Here is an 8,770-nt window from a genome sequence, read left to right on the forward strand (position 1 = left end):
GAGCTAACACTTTCTTAAGAGGGTGGGTGTTTGGGAAGACTTGTTTTTTTTTTTTTAACTTTAAAGTTATGTTAGGTTTTAGTGGCTTTTAGCTTTTTTGATAAAAATGCTATGAAAATTGTTTGAGTAGAATAGTAATTTGTTTGGTTAAACCTAGCTTTTTTTTTAAATGAGCTTATAAGTTGGTTTTTTAAAAGTTGGGTGTACCAGCTTTTTAAAATTGGACTTATAAGTTAATTTATTAGACATTTTAACAAACATATAGAAATGAAAAAGCTAGCTAATTAAAAGCTGGTTTGACCAAAAAAATAAGTCTCCCCAAACACCCTCTAAGTATATATCCCTAAAAAATTCCTGATCATACGAACGCATTTGTAAAATATCTTAATTTGTTCTGTACTCTTTACAAATATTAGAGTTGAGTAAGATATTAGGGCATTAGATTTATGATTTTATTTAGCCCAAGGTGAAATTTGTGATTTTATTTAGCCCAAGGTGAAGTTCTGTGGTTGTAGTTCCGGGTAACGTAATTGGGCTATCAATCAACTTCCTGGGGTTCTCAGAAAAATCTATCCTCGTTTTCTCCAAAAATTTATGGGAATCATAATTTAATAAATGGTTTTTTTTTCTAAATATCAACTTCAAAAAAGGTAATTATATGAAAAACATCTTTCATTTTTATGTTGGTCAGGTTAAAAGCAGGGAGAAGTCACCTGAATCCTTTACTTGACTATTTGTCAACGGTACCTTTTTCAAGTTTTAATCTTTCTTTTTATTTTTTTAAAATTAAAAACAGGTGTAATTTTCAAGTTTTAATCTTTCTTTTTATTTTTTTAAAATTAAAAACAGGTGTAAAAATAAAAAGAATAATAGCAAGGTTAATTCTCAACAAAAGGATTAGTTTACACCTGGAAGACATGTTCAAATTACTCATATATATTTATGATTAAATTCAAGAAATTATTAACTCATCCAGCGCATTATTCTTGTTAAAGTAAGAGAGAGAGAGAATCTTGGGTAAATTTCCCTTAAATTGAATATTGAGTGTGCACATATATTTATACAAGTAGAGGAGTGTGAGGTTTGTTCTCCCAAGCAATGTGGGACTAAAACCCACTACAATACACTATTATCAACAGCCCCCTTCAAACTCATGTTGGATCAAACAAAGTGAGTTTGCGTACAAGAAACTGGAACCGATGAACAGGTAAGGCCTTTGTGAAGAAATCTGCAAGCTCGTCAGCGGATGAAACATGAGGAAGTAGAATTGTCTTGTCCTTGATAACTTGGTGACGGACAAAATGAGCGTCGATCTCAATATGTTTGGTCCTTTCATGAAATACTGGATTATTAGCAATCTGGATGGCACTCTTATTATCACAGTAGAGAGGAGTAGGAGTCGTAACAGAAATACCGAAATCACTGAGAAGGCGACGAAGATGAATAATCTCTTTAGCTGTTGTGGACATTGCACGATACTCTGCCTCAGTACTGGAAAGAGCAATAACATCTTGTTTCTTACTTCGCCAGGAAATAAGGGAATCACCAAGAAATATACAATAACCTGTGGTAGACTTTCTGGTAGTTGGATCACCAGCCCAATCAGCATCAGAATATGCACAAAGCTCTAACTTAGATGTAGCAGGAAACAAAAGTGAGCGAGTGCTAGTACCCCGGAGGTACCGAAGAATCCGTAATAAGACAGCATAGTGTACAGAACGTGGGGCACTAACAAATTGACTGACAATACCAACAGCATGAGAGATATCTGGTCGAGAGATGCACAAATAGACCAACTGACCAACAAGATGTCGATATCGGGTAGGATCAGATAGAGGCTCACCGTCAGTAGAGCAAAGTTTGACATTCTGCTGGAGTGGAGTATCGACAGTTGTATTATCAGTTAACTCAGCTTGATTTAGAATATCTGAGAGATACTTCTGTTGAGACAGTAATACACCCCGCGGGCCTTGAGAAATTTCTAGACCAAGGAAATACCGAAGAGATCCAAGATCCTTCATGTGGAACTGTTGTTGCAACTGAGATTTTGCGTATTGTATACCTGTCATATCATCACCTGTAATGATCATATCATCTACATAGATGAGTAATAAAACCCTGCCACGCGATGTAGTGCGAACAAACAGAGAAGCATCTTGATGACTTTCTATAAAGCCCGCTTTGAGCACAACATCGCGAAAACACTCAAACCAAGCGCGGGGTGCCTGTTTGAGACCATAAACAGCACGACGAAGGAGACATACATGTCCCGGAGGAATATTTGACCCTGGAGGCGGTTGCATATATACGGTCTCTGATAAAGAGCCATGAAGAAAAGCATTTTTGACATCCATCTGGTATAAGGGCCAACGATGAGCAGCAGCGACCGCAAGGAGAGTACGCACAGTGGGCATCTGAGCAACAGGAGCAAAGGTCTCCTCATAATCAATACCTTGTTGCTGAGTAAAACCTCTAGCCACTAAACGAGCTTTTCGACGTTCAATGGTGCCATCAGGACGAAACTTGACCTTATAAACCCATTTACTGCCAACAAGAGAGATCCCAGGAGGACAGGGAACAATATCCCAGGTATGAGTTTGCTGAAATGCTTGAAATTCCTCAGCCATAGCTTGTCGCCACTCTGGAATTTGAACTGCCTCTTGGAAGGACTTTGGCTCAACAATAGTATGAATGGCAGCAAGAAAGTTATGAAAGATAGGTGAATAAGAAGTAACAGAAGCATACCGGGCAGGCATGACATGTGGGCGTTTGCCTCGACGAAGAGCAAGAGGAACCTCAGGCGGGGGAGATGCTGGCGCAGGTGCATGAAGATCAACAGTATTTTCTGGAGTGAGAGTTGTGTCCACAGGATATGGATTAGATGGTGTAAGAGAAGACTCAGGTGAGGAAGAGTCAACAGAAGGAGAGGGAGAGATGTCAGGGAGATCTCGAAAGGAAAATTGAGGTGAAGAAGTGGGTGATGCAGTGGACGGGGAAGCATGATCGGTAGAGTGGAGGAAATTAAAGTCATCAGAAGTAGAATAATATGGAGAATCCTCTTCGAACTGAACATGACGAGATATATGAACTCGACGAGTTGCGGGATCATAACAACGATAACCTCGATGTTCTGAACTAATTCCTAAATAAACACAAGAAACTGCTCTGGGAGACAATTTATCACGTTCGTGAGATGGCAGAAAAACAAAACATCGACAACCAAAAACGCGAACTAGATCATAACGGGGAGGATGAGTATAAACACGACTATAAGGAGTAGCACCGGAAAGAGAGCTAGATGGAGTGATATTAATGGCATGAGTCGCGGTGAGAATAGCCTCAGCCCAGAAACGACGAGGAACAGAGTAAGAAATGAGCATTGATCGGGCAGTATCGAGGATATGACGATGTTTGCGTTCAGCAACACCATTTTGCTCATGAGTGTAGGGACATGACTGTTGAAAGATAGTCCCATGAGAGGACATGATAGAGCGCATGGCAGAGGATAGGTACTCTTTGGCACAATCAGAACGAAAAACTTTAATACGAGATTGCCATTGAGTGAAAATCATAGCAGTGAAGGCTTGATAAGCAGTAAGTACGTCAGAGCGATTCTTAAGTAGGTAAACCCATGTAAAACGAGAGAAATCGTCGATAAAACTAACATAATATAAGTAGCCAGATGAAGAAGGCAAAGGAGCTGGCCCCCAAATATCAGAATGTACTAAATCAAATAAGGAAGTGGATACAGATGTACTCATTTTAAATGGTAAAGCAGTGAATTTAGCCAATTTGCAACCAGCACATGACTCAATACTAGAACTAGATGATACAGGACCAAGTACTCCAGACTGAATAAGACTCTCCAGCCTTTTATTACACACATGACCAAGTCGTCTATGCCATAAATTGGCAGGAAGCGAGGTAGAGGGTTTTGACGAACAAAGAGAAGCAACAAGAGAACGTGGACGTATGGACTCTGGAAGGTGAAGATATTCCAGAAAATACAGTTTGTGCCTCCTACGACCCGCCCCAACCGTCTTGCCCGTCTGTGGATCCTGCACAATACAAGTATCAGAAGAAAATGAGACAAACAGGCCCGCCATGCATAAAGAGCTAATAGAAATTAAATTCAAGCACAATTGTGGAGCCACATAGACGGGACCAAGTGTTAGACGACCAGATGGATCATTTTGTGGGGTAATAGAGCCATACTGAGTAATGGACAATGGTTGTCCAGCAGCTGTGTAGATAGGAGGAAGAGAGGATGAAGTAAAGACAGAGGATAAAAGTGAGGCATTACAAGTCATATGAAAGGAACAACCAGAGTCAAAAATCCAGAGATCATTCATACCAGAGACTGAAGGATTAGCTGAAGAACCAGCAAAATGCATACCAGAGAGTTGTGCGGCGGATGTAGAGGTGATATGTTGAAAAGCATCAAGTTGACGGCGAAGACTTTCAATAGCTTGAATAGTAGAGTCTGAAGTAGTAGAAGGTATAGCATTGGCCAACAATCCTGGTGTACGAGAGGGTTGAGACTGAGGGGGTCGCCGACCACGTCCAGTACCTGAGGAACGTAACTCAGGATGAAGCTTGAAGCATGTCTCAATGCGGTGTCCTTCCTTCTTACAATATTTGCAAGAGAGCTTAGATCGAGCCTGTGGAGAGGGAGCCTGTGGAGAAGTATAATTCATAACAGGAGCAGTGACAGGTACAGACAAAACAGTCTCGAGTGAAGAGGTAGGAGTGTCTGTTGACAAATTGAGTCGTGCTGTCTGCTGCCGGGTCTCATAAGCAGTGAGAGCTCCCATAACTGAGGCCAAAGTCGGAAATTGAGGCTGGTGAAGTAGTTGATCAGCCATAGTTGAATATTCAGGAAGGGACTGAAACAATTGATGCACCTCATGCCGTTCGTACCAGGCTAGCCAGTCTTCATATGTGGAATTACGTCCAGGAAGCATGGAGCGTAACTCTGTCCAAAAAGCTTGCATTTGTCCAAAATGGGACTGCAGAGATGAACTACCTTTGCGTTGTAGAGAAATGCGTTGCAGAAGATATGCCTCCCGTGCACCCGAGCACTCAGTGAAACGCTCAGTGAGACGAGTCCACATGGCCTGAGCAGAGGGAAGCGAGCCAATCTCGACAGTGAGACCAGAGCCAACACAGCGAGTGAGATAATCCATAACACGAAATTCCTGCAATTGCCACTCTGAACTCTCCTTGACATAGAGAGCACGAGCAGTCTGAAGATCGACATCACCACTGCCAGAGGCAATAGTACTGGATGAAGCAACAGTGCTGATGGACGGTGGAACTGGTCCCGTACTGGTGAGATGATCAAGCAAACCAGCGCCACGCAAGGCATTGGTGACAATGGTGGACCACCCTGCCCAGTCACTTTGATCATTGAGGGGCAAAGGTGGTTTGGGAATCTTCTCTGAAGGAGCCATAACAGCAATCTTGAGACGTTAAGATGTCGAGATGCTGTTACTAATGTCGTTCGTTTGAGGCCGAGAGACGGCTTGAAACGACGATGCCGTTAATTTGAGACCGAGAGACGGTCTTGAAACGACAATGCCGTTAAAATAGAACCCGAAGGTTCTTGAAACGACAATGCCGTTAAAATAGAACCCGAAGGTTAGAATGAAACCCGAAGGTTTAAAATAGAACCCGAAGGTTAGAATGAAACCCGAAGGTTTAAAATAGAACCCGAAGGTTAAACGAGAACGCGAAACGCGTTAAGAGGCCGCAAAACGACAAGGCCAAAATATCTGGCAGATGAACACCAAATAATTAAAAATAAAAATAAAAAAAATAAAACATTAAACGGCTGCAAAGCAATAAGGCCAAGATTTGGCAAAAGAACGCAAAAGCGTTAAAAATTTTATTGAAAGGGAAATAGCCCTAGCTCTGATACCATGTTAAAGTAAGAGAGAGAGAGAGAATCTTGGGTAAATTTCCCTTAAATTGAATATTGAGTGTGCACATATATTTATACAAGTAGAGGAGTGTGAGGTTTGTTCTCCCAAGCAATGTGGGACTAAAACCCACTACAATACACTATTATCAACAATTCTTAATCCAGATTTTAACTCATTCAGCACATTCTTCTATGCATTCACCTACACATGTTAAGATATAAATTTCTTAATCCATAATTGTGAAATTATTAATTTTTCATTCACTTTTAAAACGAAACAGGCCGACTTGTTTGGACAGACCTGCTTATATGTTGGTTCCAATTTGGGTAGTAAAAATTTAAAAAAATTTAACAAGAATAAAAAAAAACAGAAAAGAGACAAAAGAGCACTTTGAAACGATCATTCTCTATATGAAATCTCACACAATGTCCATATCACATTATCAATTTTTTTTTATCCTCATTAATATCCATAAACGTGATTAATATCCATCATCAACATCATCATCATAGCTAAAACATAACAATCCATCATCAACATCATCATCATAGCTAAAATATAACAAGAGAAATAGAAATAAAATCAGCTTTATGTCATTTTATTTATGCAGAAGCATTATTACATCTAACGAAACAAGTGCATCCTCTCTTTGACCGAAACAAAGAGTTATGAAAACAAGCCCTCCAAATTCTTGAAAAAAAAAGGACCTAGTAAACATATAATAAGCAAAAACGAACACAAAACAACACCGCGCCCTGCGCCATCTGCTTCGCTTGCTCCGCAGTCTGCATTACATTAACGTGATCCAACACATCGATTTTATCAGCTTTATTTATTACCAGAGAATCTATTTTAAACAACAAAAGCGAAGGCCGAAGTGTAATTGTTGGAGAGTGCGGGGGCATTTGTGGGAACCTGCTGAAGAAATCCGGCGGCCTGCTCCTTGCTCTCCTGGGCCGACTGGGCCGCACCAGACCTGTGGGCCTGAAGGCTGTCAGCTGAACCCATTAGCTGGTCGGCCTGAGCCTGTACCCAAAAATAATAATGAAAAAAAAATAAAAAGCCAGATTCTAACAAGCCATCATAACTAAAAAGGCCCAGAAGGGTTCCTTTTTTTTTTTTGGGTCCAGATATTAGTCCCTTAAGTCGGTTTTCAAATGAGACACTCGAACCAATGAAATTCCTGTGGGGCCTCTGGAAAATATTTAAACTCATCTCTCCATTCAGGATATAATAAAAATTGTGAGACCTAACAGTAATTTTCAAATGATTCGACAGGGTCATTTTGAAATATTGAAGAATTAAGGGACTAATATTAAAAAAAACCCCCACAGAAATCGACTTCCGCGAAAAGAAAATCGGAGAAGCTCACCGCACCAACTCCACGTGCATGGCCGGCATTGAATTGGTTCTGAGTGTTCGACATTTTTTGTTTTTGAGAAAATAAAAGAGAGAGAGAGAGAGAGAGAGAGAGAGATTATGGATTCGATTGTATTGGCGAATATGGCTTCGTGTTGCTGCGTTATATAGAGAGAAAGGACGGTTATACATCGCAACGTGGCATGCTATTATAAGAAATTACACGTGTCAAAGGTTGGCGTGTTGAGACCCGGTAATTTTGCTTTTGACAAGGTAAAATCTGTTATTAATCACTCGGTGCGAAATAGGGGTAAGTGCTGGATGTGTATCCTCAAAAGATTAGAAATTGTTTGATTTTGGAATTAGTTGCATGAGGTACTCGTGTTATTGCACGGGTGACCCTTGGTACTGTTTGGCAATCAAAAAAAGTGTCTTATCTAAGAGCTTGTGTCTTATTGACTTGGTCAATAAGCTAGTAGAGCTGTTTGGTGACCAAAAATTAGAGAAAATTATTTTAAAGATTGTGTCTTTTGCAAGTAGCTTTTGGAAAGCTATCTCAAGTAGCGTTTGTCTTTGGGAAGGAGCTGTCAATTTTTTTCTTCCGTTTTTGCCCCTAATAATTCTAATTTTATATCAATAATATTGCATGACCTTTTTAGTTATTTAATAAATTTAAGCTAGTTGTACAGCTTCTTTTGCCAAACAGCTCTAGTCAATTAGCTAGCTACATAGCTATCAGTTTTCAGCTATAATTTCACAGCTTTCAGCTTTCAGCTATAATTTCACAGCTTTCAGCTAGCTTGACAGCTTTCAGCTATAATCTCGCAGCTTTCAGCTAGTTTTGCCAAACAGAGCCAAGTCTGGGTGTCTACGTGGATAAGCTTAAGAATACTGATTGTATCCCATGATCACTCATGCAATCACAATCAGTGATCTCAAAGTTATCGATATAGATATGAAGACCTCGAAGTCGCCTATTCGATCTATAGTTTAGAAAATGTACGTGTATATTTCATAAACCAAATGCAGAGCCAGACAGCCTCAGTTTACATAGCATTAATTTCTTGAATTTAATCTTAAAGATATATAATGGTAATTTGACCTCTATATATAACATTGTTACTCCAGGTACAAACTAATCCTTTTTTGTCGCAAAATGAAAACCTGTCTAATCAGTTTTTCATTTTACACCTGTTTTTAATTTAAACAAACAAAAAAGAGGAAGGTAATTAAAAGACTTAAATTTATTAGTTAAATCATAATACAATTTCAATTATAAAGGGAAATTAGAATAACAATCTATGTTTCGAGAAAAGAAAAGCTACCAATGATCTAACCGTGATTTCCCGTTTGTTTTGTCAATAAACTTTTATAAATTGTTTTTTTTTTGTTGCTACCATAGATCGATGTCAAATTTCACTTCTACTGACGTATGTATCTGTAACTCGATAAATTAAGTATCTCCAGTGCATCAAGAGCCAATCACA

General features: G+C 39.5%; 1 long non-coding RNA gene across 1 annotated transcript; it reads right to left on the reverse strand.

Moving 5' to 3' along the window:
* Nucleotides 6,671–7,395, reverse strand: LOC109839760. The gene is made up of 3 exons (XR_002246735.1): nt 7,297–7,395; nt 6,840–6,950; nt 6,671–6,709 (listed from the first exon to the last, which is right to left on the reverse strand). It is a non-coding gene; the product is annotated as an uncharacterized LOC109839760 (long non-coding RNA).

This window comes from Asparagus officinalis, chromosome 4 (assembly GCF_001876935.1).
Source record: "Asparagus officinalis chromosome 4, Aspof.V1, whole genome shotgun sequence".
NCBI classification, from domain to species: Eukaryota; Viridiplantae; Streptophyta; class Magnoliopsida; order Asparagales; family Asparagaceae; genus Asparagus; species Asparagus officinalis.